Source organism: Gymnoscopelus braueri (assembly GCF_963280865.1).
Source record: "Gymnoscopelus braueri genome assembly, chromosome: 1".
Taxonomy (NCBI): domain Eukaryota; kingdom Metazoa; phylum Chordata; class Actinopteri; order Myctophiformes; family Myctophidae; genus Gymnoscopelus; species Gymnoscopelus braueri.
Window position 1 is genome coordinate 2219114 of NC_137603.1, and position 8565 is coordinate 2227678.

Genomic DNA, 8565 nt, shown 5'->3' on the forward strand with positions numbered 1-8565 from the left:
AATGGTCAATATCATACTTAACCTTGAACCTAAGGCAACTAAAACATTTATGAAGGTAAAAAAAGCAATGTGTTTGAATCGGCATACACATTGTTGTTGTTTTGAAATTAAAAAGATTTAAGACAATCAACTGCTTGTTTGACAGGGCATTATACATCAAGGTAACAGAAATAGTCGTATGTAGTATGTAGTATGACAAGTAAAAAAAACCCCACTGTCATCAGGATGGGGGAGTTCCATATCATTTGCAATCTACGTTCCATTCTATGGAAACGATTCAAAGATGCAGGGGTGAGGGACCTCTGTGTGGAGTCTTGTGTTATTGCGGAAGGCTCAGTAGCTGATGTGAAAGTACAACAGATTAGCAGCACATTCTTGTCTAAAAAGCATTGATGATGAAGCTTGCCTGGAAAGGCTTGCTTCTCTGGCTAAAGGGGCAAACACACTACTGAAAGACGGGGTGCCGTGATTTTCAGTGATCCCCCCCCCCTAAAACATAATCATCAGGTATTATGGTTACACTAGGAGGAAGATTTTTTCAAAAAAAGTGTACAGAAAGTGTTATGTCTTTATGTGGACACGCCTCCAGTTCATTAAGTATACCTTGATCTCACCTTAGCCCCCTGAGGGGGAGGGTATAATTTTACTGTGTCATTAAAGTGCTGGCACGTTTGACCCTCAAGGTTTCAGCCTCCAGAAAGAAACTCAAAATAGTCAGAGAAGACATAAAACACCATAAAAACACCACCAGGGGGCTTAATGAAATTCTATCAACCTCATAGACACATGAAAAACTGAAAAAGTGCAAAACCATGGCACCACCTCTTTAAAGAAGCCCTTAGGAGCATTTTACAGCTTTCAACATGATGTCCATCAGGTGACACTCTGAGCTTTTTGAGAATGCTTTTGTAGAGCTGTTCCAACCTGGACTCTCTCCCTCTGAAGTCAACATGGTCTTCCAGCTTTCTGGACGTTCTACTTTGATTCATGCTTCTATAACTGGATGTTGCACATTGTATGCACCTAAGAGGGTTAAGGGATAGGATACTTCAAGTTTACAACTTGACCAAATCCTAATTATTGTGTTTTTCATCCGAGTGCATCAAGGCAAGACCTTATGATTTTCTCCCCACTGTTGAAATTTGAGTGGTTTATTCAACTTTGTTACACCTTTACTGTTCCTGGTCAAAAGTGACCGCCATTAATAGGTAAAACTCTATCCAGTAGATTGAAAACACTCTCTCTCTCTCTCTCAGACAAGAGGGCTGGCCCCTGCGGTGCCACACCATAAAATTCTTCGTCATACAAAATCAAAGGTTTTAGACTTTCGTGTAACACAGCAGGTCAAATTGCTCAATTAAGGCCACTCAATGTCCGGACACACTTTGCGTGAGTGGAGGTGAGAGACCACAGGGTGTTAGAAATAAATGTCATAGGTTTTCAAAAGCCTATGGGAAAACATTGGAGAAAAAAAACATTGGAAAATGCACGCGGCCCTCCCGTCTGTCTTAACAAGTGGTCAGGTGGGTGGACTGCGTGCACTTTGCACTCATCTGACCACTTAACACAGCAGTCTTTTGGCTGCCGCGCCAAGTGGTCAGAGGGGTGGTCCGTGGACGCTTTCACATGTAATTCAAGCTAAATTACATCTCACGACTGAAAAGTGTTGAAAGCTATTTGAAGCTTTTCAGTCAGGATTCAGAGCACACCATAGCACTGAGACGGCATTGGTGAAGGTCACAAATGACCTCCTGATTGCATCCGATAACAACCTTCTCTCTGTACTGGTTTTGTTGGACCTCAGTGCTGCATTTGATACTATTGATCACCATATTTTGTTACAGAGACTAGAGCATTTGGTTGGCATTAAGGGTGCTGCATTGAACTGGTTTGAGTCCTATCTGTCTGACAGATTTCAATTTGTAAACGTTAACGATACACCCTCATTACGCGAAAAGGTTAAATACGGAGTCCCACAAGGCTCTGTACTTGGACCAATACTATTTACTCTATATATGCTTCCTTTAGGTGAGATAATTAGGAAACACTCTATAAATTTCCACTGTTATGCAGATGATACACAATTATATCTATCGATGAAGCCAGATGAAACAGATCAACTGGCACACAGTGTTTCATAAACAATTAGCACATTATGTACAATTATTATGTTTCGGTAGGCATACAGCCAACCAGTTGGAAGAAATTGCAGATTGAGGCTTTGTTTGTACCCTTTGCCATTATGAAATTTCCCAAGATCATTCGGGTTTTCTGGAAGATTGAACATGTATTCTATCGCTAGTTTGACCCCTTCAAGTACTCTTTAATCTTAACTAGCGAATAACTGAAAATAGGCTGATCTACAAGCTCAAAACGCATCGGTGCGTGACATGGTTCCATAGAAAACATGCTGACTTCTATGGCATTTTTTCTTAAAGTGGGTCCTTTGGGGGGGGGGGTTACCAGGGGGTTAACCACTTTAACTATTTAAAAATTGCAGATATACGAGCTCACACCGCGTCACTTTGTGCCACACCACTATGAGCTTGTAGATCTGCTATTTGCTGCCGTTTGTATTATATATTTTTAACTCAAATCTTTGCTTCTGGGGGTCCCTGGCACAGAATAGTTTTTAGATGGGGGTCCACAGCCAAATGCATATCATTTTGGGGGTCCTTGACAGGAAAAAGTTTGAGGACCACTGTTCCATGGAATCCAAATGACTGAATTCAGTCTTGGCGACTGAGAACTTCAAGTGGGACCCTGATCCAGAACAGCTTGGGAACCACCTGGGGTATCTGAGGTAAAACAAGAATGAATTGGATATAAACATATCCAATTTGACTGTGTGTTGTGCATGACATCCACAAGGCTCACTGCCTCCATCTAGTGGCGTTACAGAAATATAGCACTAAGGATAAGGATAATTCCTTTTAACAGGTCGTTCATGAAAGTCCTTGCGGTCTTGTTTCCAATGAGAACCTGTGAGCAATTGGGGTTAAGAGTCTTGCTCAGGGACAAATTTCATATCATCGGCACATATGCTGGGATAGCCTGGAATCGAACCTGGGGCAACCAGGGCCAGCTGGTTCCCTAGGCGGGCTCACTAACCACTCAGCTATGGCCGCCCCCTTTTTAAAAAGGCACTGGCGGTAGCCTTTTTTTTACAGCCACACCCCCTTTCCACAACCACACCCCCTTTCCTGGGTAGGGTATACGTATAAAAAGGAGTGCACGCCCCTTTAACGAAGGCCGTCTATTGGCTAAGAATGGCTTCCAAAGTCTAAAGGAGTACTCTGTTTTGAACCAAATGTGTCAAATCATGGACAAAGCATGCAATTTCCGGGAAATTTTGCACGCACATTCTCACTAGGCCGAGGAAGAAATGTCACTTCAAATCTGCCTCATGGTGGCGCTATAACAGGCCGATACATGTTTTACCTATAAATGCACCGATCTGTGTAAAAAATGTAATGTGTAAGGAAAACCCTTTGCCCTGCATTGTTCACATCTGCCTATTTGTCAAACAGGCCCCTCCCACAAATGGGAAAAAAAATCATGTTTTTGCATCAAATGGTTATGTTTTGTGCATTTGTGGCGCCCCCTATGGATCAAAGTGGAAATGCTTTTGGGGATTTGTTGAGTAAACCACCCTTGACATGTGATTTTTGGCCTTTTTTGTAAAACAGGCCTCTTCCGCTAACTTTGGAAGCCATTGACGGATATTCTGCTTGGATACATTTATCGCATGGGTCCATAGATCACGTGTACCGATTTGTGTGAGATTTGGACAAAATTTGAAGGAAAAGGAGCAAAAAGTGTGTTTTGAAGAAAATTCAAAATGGCGGAAAATCTATCCTGACGCAAATGGGGGTGGCCTATATGGGGAGATGCGTCGTGACCCAAGGAATCCAGGGGAAAATATGTTTTTATTTTACGACCTACGGTTCAAGAGTTAAAGGCCAAAACGTAAAAAGGGCTGTTATAGCGCCACCATGAGGCCGATTGGTGTAATTATTTTTTCAATAATTTTGCACTAAATATTGAACCTACCCACCAAATCTTGTAACTCTAGCCCTTACGGTTTTTGAGAAAAAAAATACTTGAATGAGAGTTTTCTCATTTTTCCATTAAAGTGAATGGGGAAATTTAATGCACTAATAAATCAATATCAAATAAACTATGCAACTCCACAGTGCCCTCTACAGATCTGGTCAATAGAATGTTCCTATTGACCAGATTCTTCCTTCCGGTGAAATATTTTCTTTTCTGGCCAAAAAGTGTATTTTAGACGTGAGGTGGGGGCTCAGAGTGTTCCGCGGTGCGAGGGGAAAGAATCGAAAGTACCATAACGTTAAGGATAACTCCTTCTAACGCTATCGACCAGAGCTAGACACAGGGGTAACTCATAGGGGTAACTTCGTGAGTGTCTGGTAGGCTACTAGCTCTTGTGTCCTCTGCTAAGCGATTAACCCTTTCACACTCCATGGCTTTTCTCAAGTAGCCTAATGTTATGCAAAGCAGCCAGGTTGAGGCCATTGTTTAAGGTGTTAAAGACAGCTCGCCCCTGACGGTGCGTTGTTGTGTTAATGATTGACGGCTCGCGGGCGGCTGACGGTGTGTGCTCGTGCGTGCATGTGGAGCTGCTCGTGCATGTGGAGCACGTGCGAGCCCCCAGCCCCCATAGTGTCACAACTAAGGGGTCGCCCTTAGGGGGGGATTTTTTTTTAATTTTAATTCTGTTTTAAGTATCATGTCAGGGGTCAAACTAGGGTGTTTTTATGATTTTGAATCCATTGCAAGCATTTGTTTTGCACCAAAACCACTCCTTGGGCTAAAAACGGCCATAGCCAACCTTTTCCAGGTAATTTTTTGTGTAAAAAGCCCATTGAGATTGGATTGTTTTTAGCCCAAGGAGTGGTTTTGGTGAAAAAAAAAATGCTTGCAATGGATTCAGAATCATAAAAAAAAACTAGTTTGACCCCTCACATGTTACTTAAAACATAATTAAATTTAGATTTTTTTCCCCCCCGCATAAGGTTATGGTGGGTACCCCAACTTTCAGCAGCTGTCAAAAATTCCTCTAGGGAAACTGCATTTAAGTCTTTGTGAGATGTGTTACTAGACACCTTTACAAACACATTGGTGAATACATTTCTTGGTAAGGAACTTATTCCCAGATATGACATTATTCTGATAATATTCCCTGACTATAAAGGTTGGATTGGGAATGGCCTTTCTGCATATTGTACACTTTTAAAGCAGGGTAATGTTATGAGCTTCCAGGACCTGAAAGACAAATTTAATTTACATAATCAGGACCTCTTCAGGTACCTACAAATCAGAGACTTTATAAATAGGAAACTATTAAGAAGAGAATGTACACTGGGAGTAGAGATCATTGAGCTTTTCCAAAATGCCTATGAAGACTCTACTTATCAAAAGATAGTATCACAAGTAAGACGCGCGAACACGGGAAGCGAACGCAGCTGGAAAATAACAATAAGAAGAATGGAAAGGAATGAGCAATTGTAGAGAAGTGGGTGGTACAGTTAAATTAGTGAGAACAGGGCCGCCACAAGAAGGCTCCATACCGCTAGGCCCATTTTTTTGGGTGTGTTTTTTAAATTGTTATGTTTGTTTGTTGTGTTTTTCTTTCTTTTTTTAAAATGTTTTTTGTCTTTGTAGTTTTTGAAATGTGTTTGGTTTAGGCATGTTGCAGGCTGTTGTGCATTTTAATCAGAGCATTGTCTACATTCCTGCGTTCTTCATGGCCCTTGGTGGTTATTTACTGTAGTGCACTCTGGCGCACTCTGGCGGCTGCACACAGGCAGTGCACGCACACAGACACAGACACGCAACCCGAGCACGGTTTCATAGTAAGCTCCACTTGCGCCTTCGGCGCGCCTCCTTCCGCTGCGTTCGCAAAAACTATATGTGGTCCTTCAAAATTTGAAAGGAGATAATACTATTAAAGCAAGATGGGAAACAGAGAGCAACCTTACAATAACTACGGAAGAATGGGACAGGATGTGCAAACACCAATGGAAAATGACTAGTTCCCCCACATGGAGAGAATTCAGTTGGGAAAATGTGACTTGTTTCTTTTGCACTCCAGCACAGAAAAGAAGATATTCAATGCAGTCTGACTGTTGGAGATCATGTGGGGAGACAATGGCAAACCATTTTCATATGTTTTGGGGTTGCTCATCTGTGGTTCCATTTTGGAGAAGTGTCCACAGTGTCCTGGAAGCTGTTATTGGAGTTGAAATTAATTTTGATTTTAAAACCATGTATCTTGCTGATCTAGAAGAACTTCAGTGTACAAAGCAGGATCAATATGTGCTAAGGGTATTACTAGTAGCATCCAAAAAGGCCTTAACTAAAAAATGGCTTACGAACGTTATACCAACTATAAATGAGTAGATTGATTAGCTTTAGAGGTCAAACTGAAATCTTCATGGACAACTGGTTTAAATGGCTTACTCATGTTTCTACCTTAAGACCAGATTTTATTTTAATTCAGTTATTTTAATTGAATTTCCTTTATTTTCTTTGATTGGCCATATTGAATGAGGTGTATGTTGAATCTGTCCCATTAATGGACTTTTTGTTCACATGTGACCAAGTGTATGGGTTATACGTATGCATAGTAGGACTATAAGTGACCAAGTAGAGAGAGTTTCCTCCCCTTACGTATATGTTTGTATTTGTATGTTTTGTATGTTCGGTTTGTTTGTTAGTAATGTGCTAGTCTTTTCTTTTTTGTGTATGTTTGTTTTCATGTTCTGAAAAATTCAATAAAAAATAAATGAAAAAATAAAAATAAAAGGTTAGTAAAATCGCTAGTTTTTCTCTGGCAGTGGCGTGACACTTTTCTGAAAAACTCTGGCAGTTAAAGAGTTAAAATACATATTTTTTCACCACGTGTGATGTGTGTGCAAAGTTGCGATTTTTTTTGAGTACGTTTAGGCCCTCGAAAACGTGATTCATTAGAGTGAAGAATAATAATAATCTGTGCAATTTCAATAGGGCTTTGCCCCATGGGGCAGTGCTCGGGCCCTAATAGTAAACATTGCAATTTCAGTAGGGCTTCGCACTGGCACAGTGCTCGGGCCTGATCATAATCGGGTACTAATAGCAGCATGTGTACTATGTGATATTTCTTTGTTAAAATAAGTATTTAATAGCTCTATATTGTGATAGTAATCATGGGTGCGCCTCGCTATTCCGACATCCCGCTGCTCCGACAGCCGGAATCTGGGCTCAAAACGGCTGAAAAAAGAGCAGATCCACAAGCCTGTAAAAGGCTGATGTCTTGGGGCGCAATACCGCCGGCGTCCACAAGGCGGCGCCGTCCCCGATCCCTGGTCCCCATCGGGGGTCCATGGACCACCTCCTACCCAGGGACGGTGGCTCCCGGGGCGGGTAGAGCGGGCGAGTGTGCACCCGGCACTGTGCCGTGAGGGACTGGGCTCCCTGGCCCCTGGCCTGTGTGGAAGGGAAAGCCAGGGAGAAGGGCCGACTGGTGCCATCTCGTAGGTAGGGACCATGCCCAGGAAGAGGCCTCCATCCTGGGGCAGCGATGGGCCACGGAGCGCCCAAAATCCTGGTTCTCAAAAAAAATTCGAAAATGTTTCTAAGTCCAGGAGCCCCTGGAGGAGGTGGGCCCCTGCCTTCCTGCCTCAAGGAATTTTCCTGGAGGTGCCCGAAAGGGCGACCCCTGCCATCGGGTAGTTATGCCCAGCACGGAGGCACCTGCCTGGGGCAAGCGAGGGCGACGCGGACCGCCCAAAATCCTGGTTCTCCCAAAAAAAAAAATCGAAAATGTTTCTAAGTGCCTGCATGGGCTCCAGAGGTCCCCAGGGACCCCCTGGAGGACCCCCGGCCGAAAACCTCAACTTTTTTCGGGCTTTTTTATGAGCTTGTCGATCTGCTCTTTTTCGGCTTTCGGCCGGTACCGACCGGGCCGTGGGTCGCCCGGGGCCGGCGGAGGGCTCGTTGGATCCGGGGCGGGGGTGCGCACGCGCCGGTGCCCCCCCCGGGTCCCATGGATGCCGCCCGGGGAAACTGCGGCCGAAAAACCCCCAAAACCGCTCCGGAGAGCCCAGGAGCTCAAGGGCTTTTCCCCCCTCCCATGCGACAAATTTTTCATGGGGGGGAAAGTGGCCACTTGTGCCATAGGGTATATAGGGACCATGTCCGGACATGGTCCACCATATTCGGGGGCGTCCCCATGCCTGACAGGGCCAAAAATCCTGGTTCTCCAAAAAAACTCTGAAAATATTTCAGAGTCCAGAGCTCCCAAGAAGCTCTGGGCTTCAGGCCTCTCCCCTGCTTGAAATTTCGCATGGGGGGAGAGTGGCCACTTGTACCATCTCGTAGGTAGGGACCATGCCCAGGAAGAGGCACCTTCCTGGGGTAGCGGTGGGGCGGCGGAGACCCCCAAAAATCATGGTTCTCCAAAAAAATCAAAAAAAAAATCAAAAAAATTCAAAAATCGCGCTGAGTGTTTGTATGGCCTCCAGAGGTCCGCGGGGACCCCCTGGAGGACCCCCGGCCGAA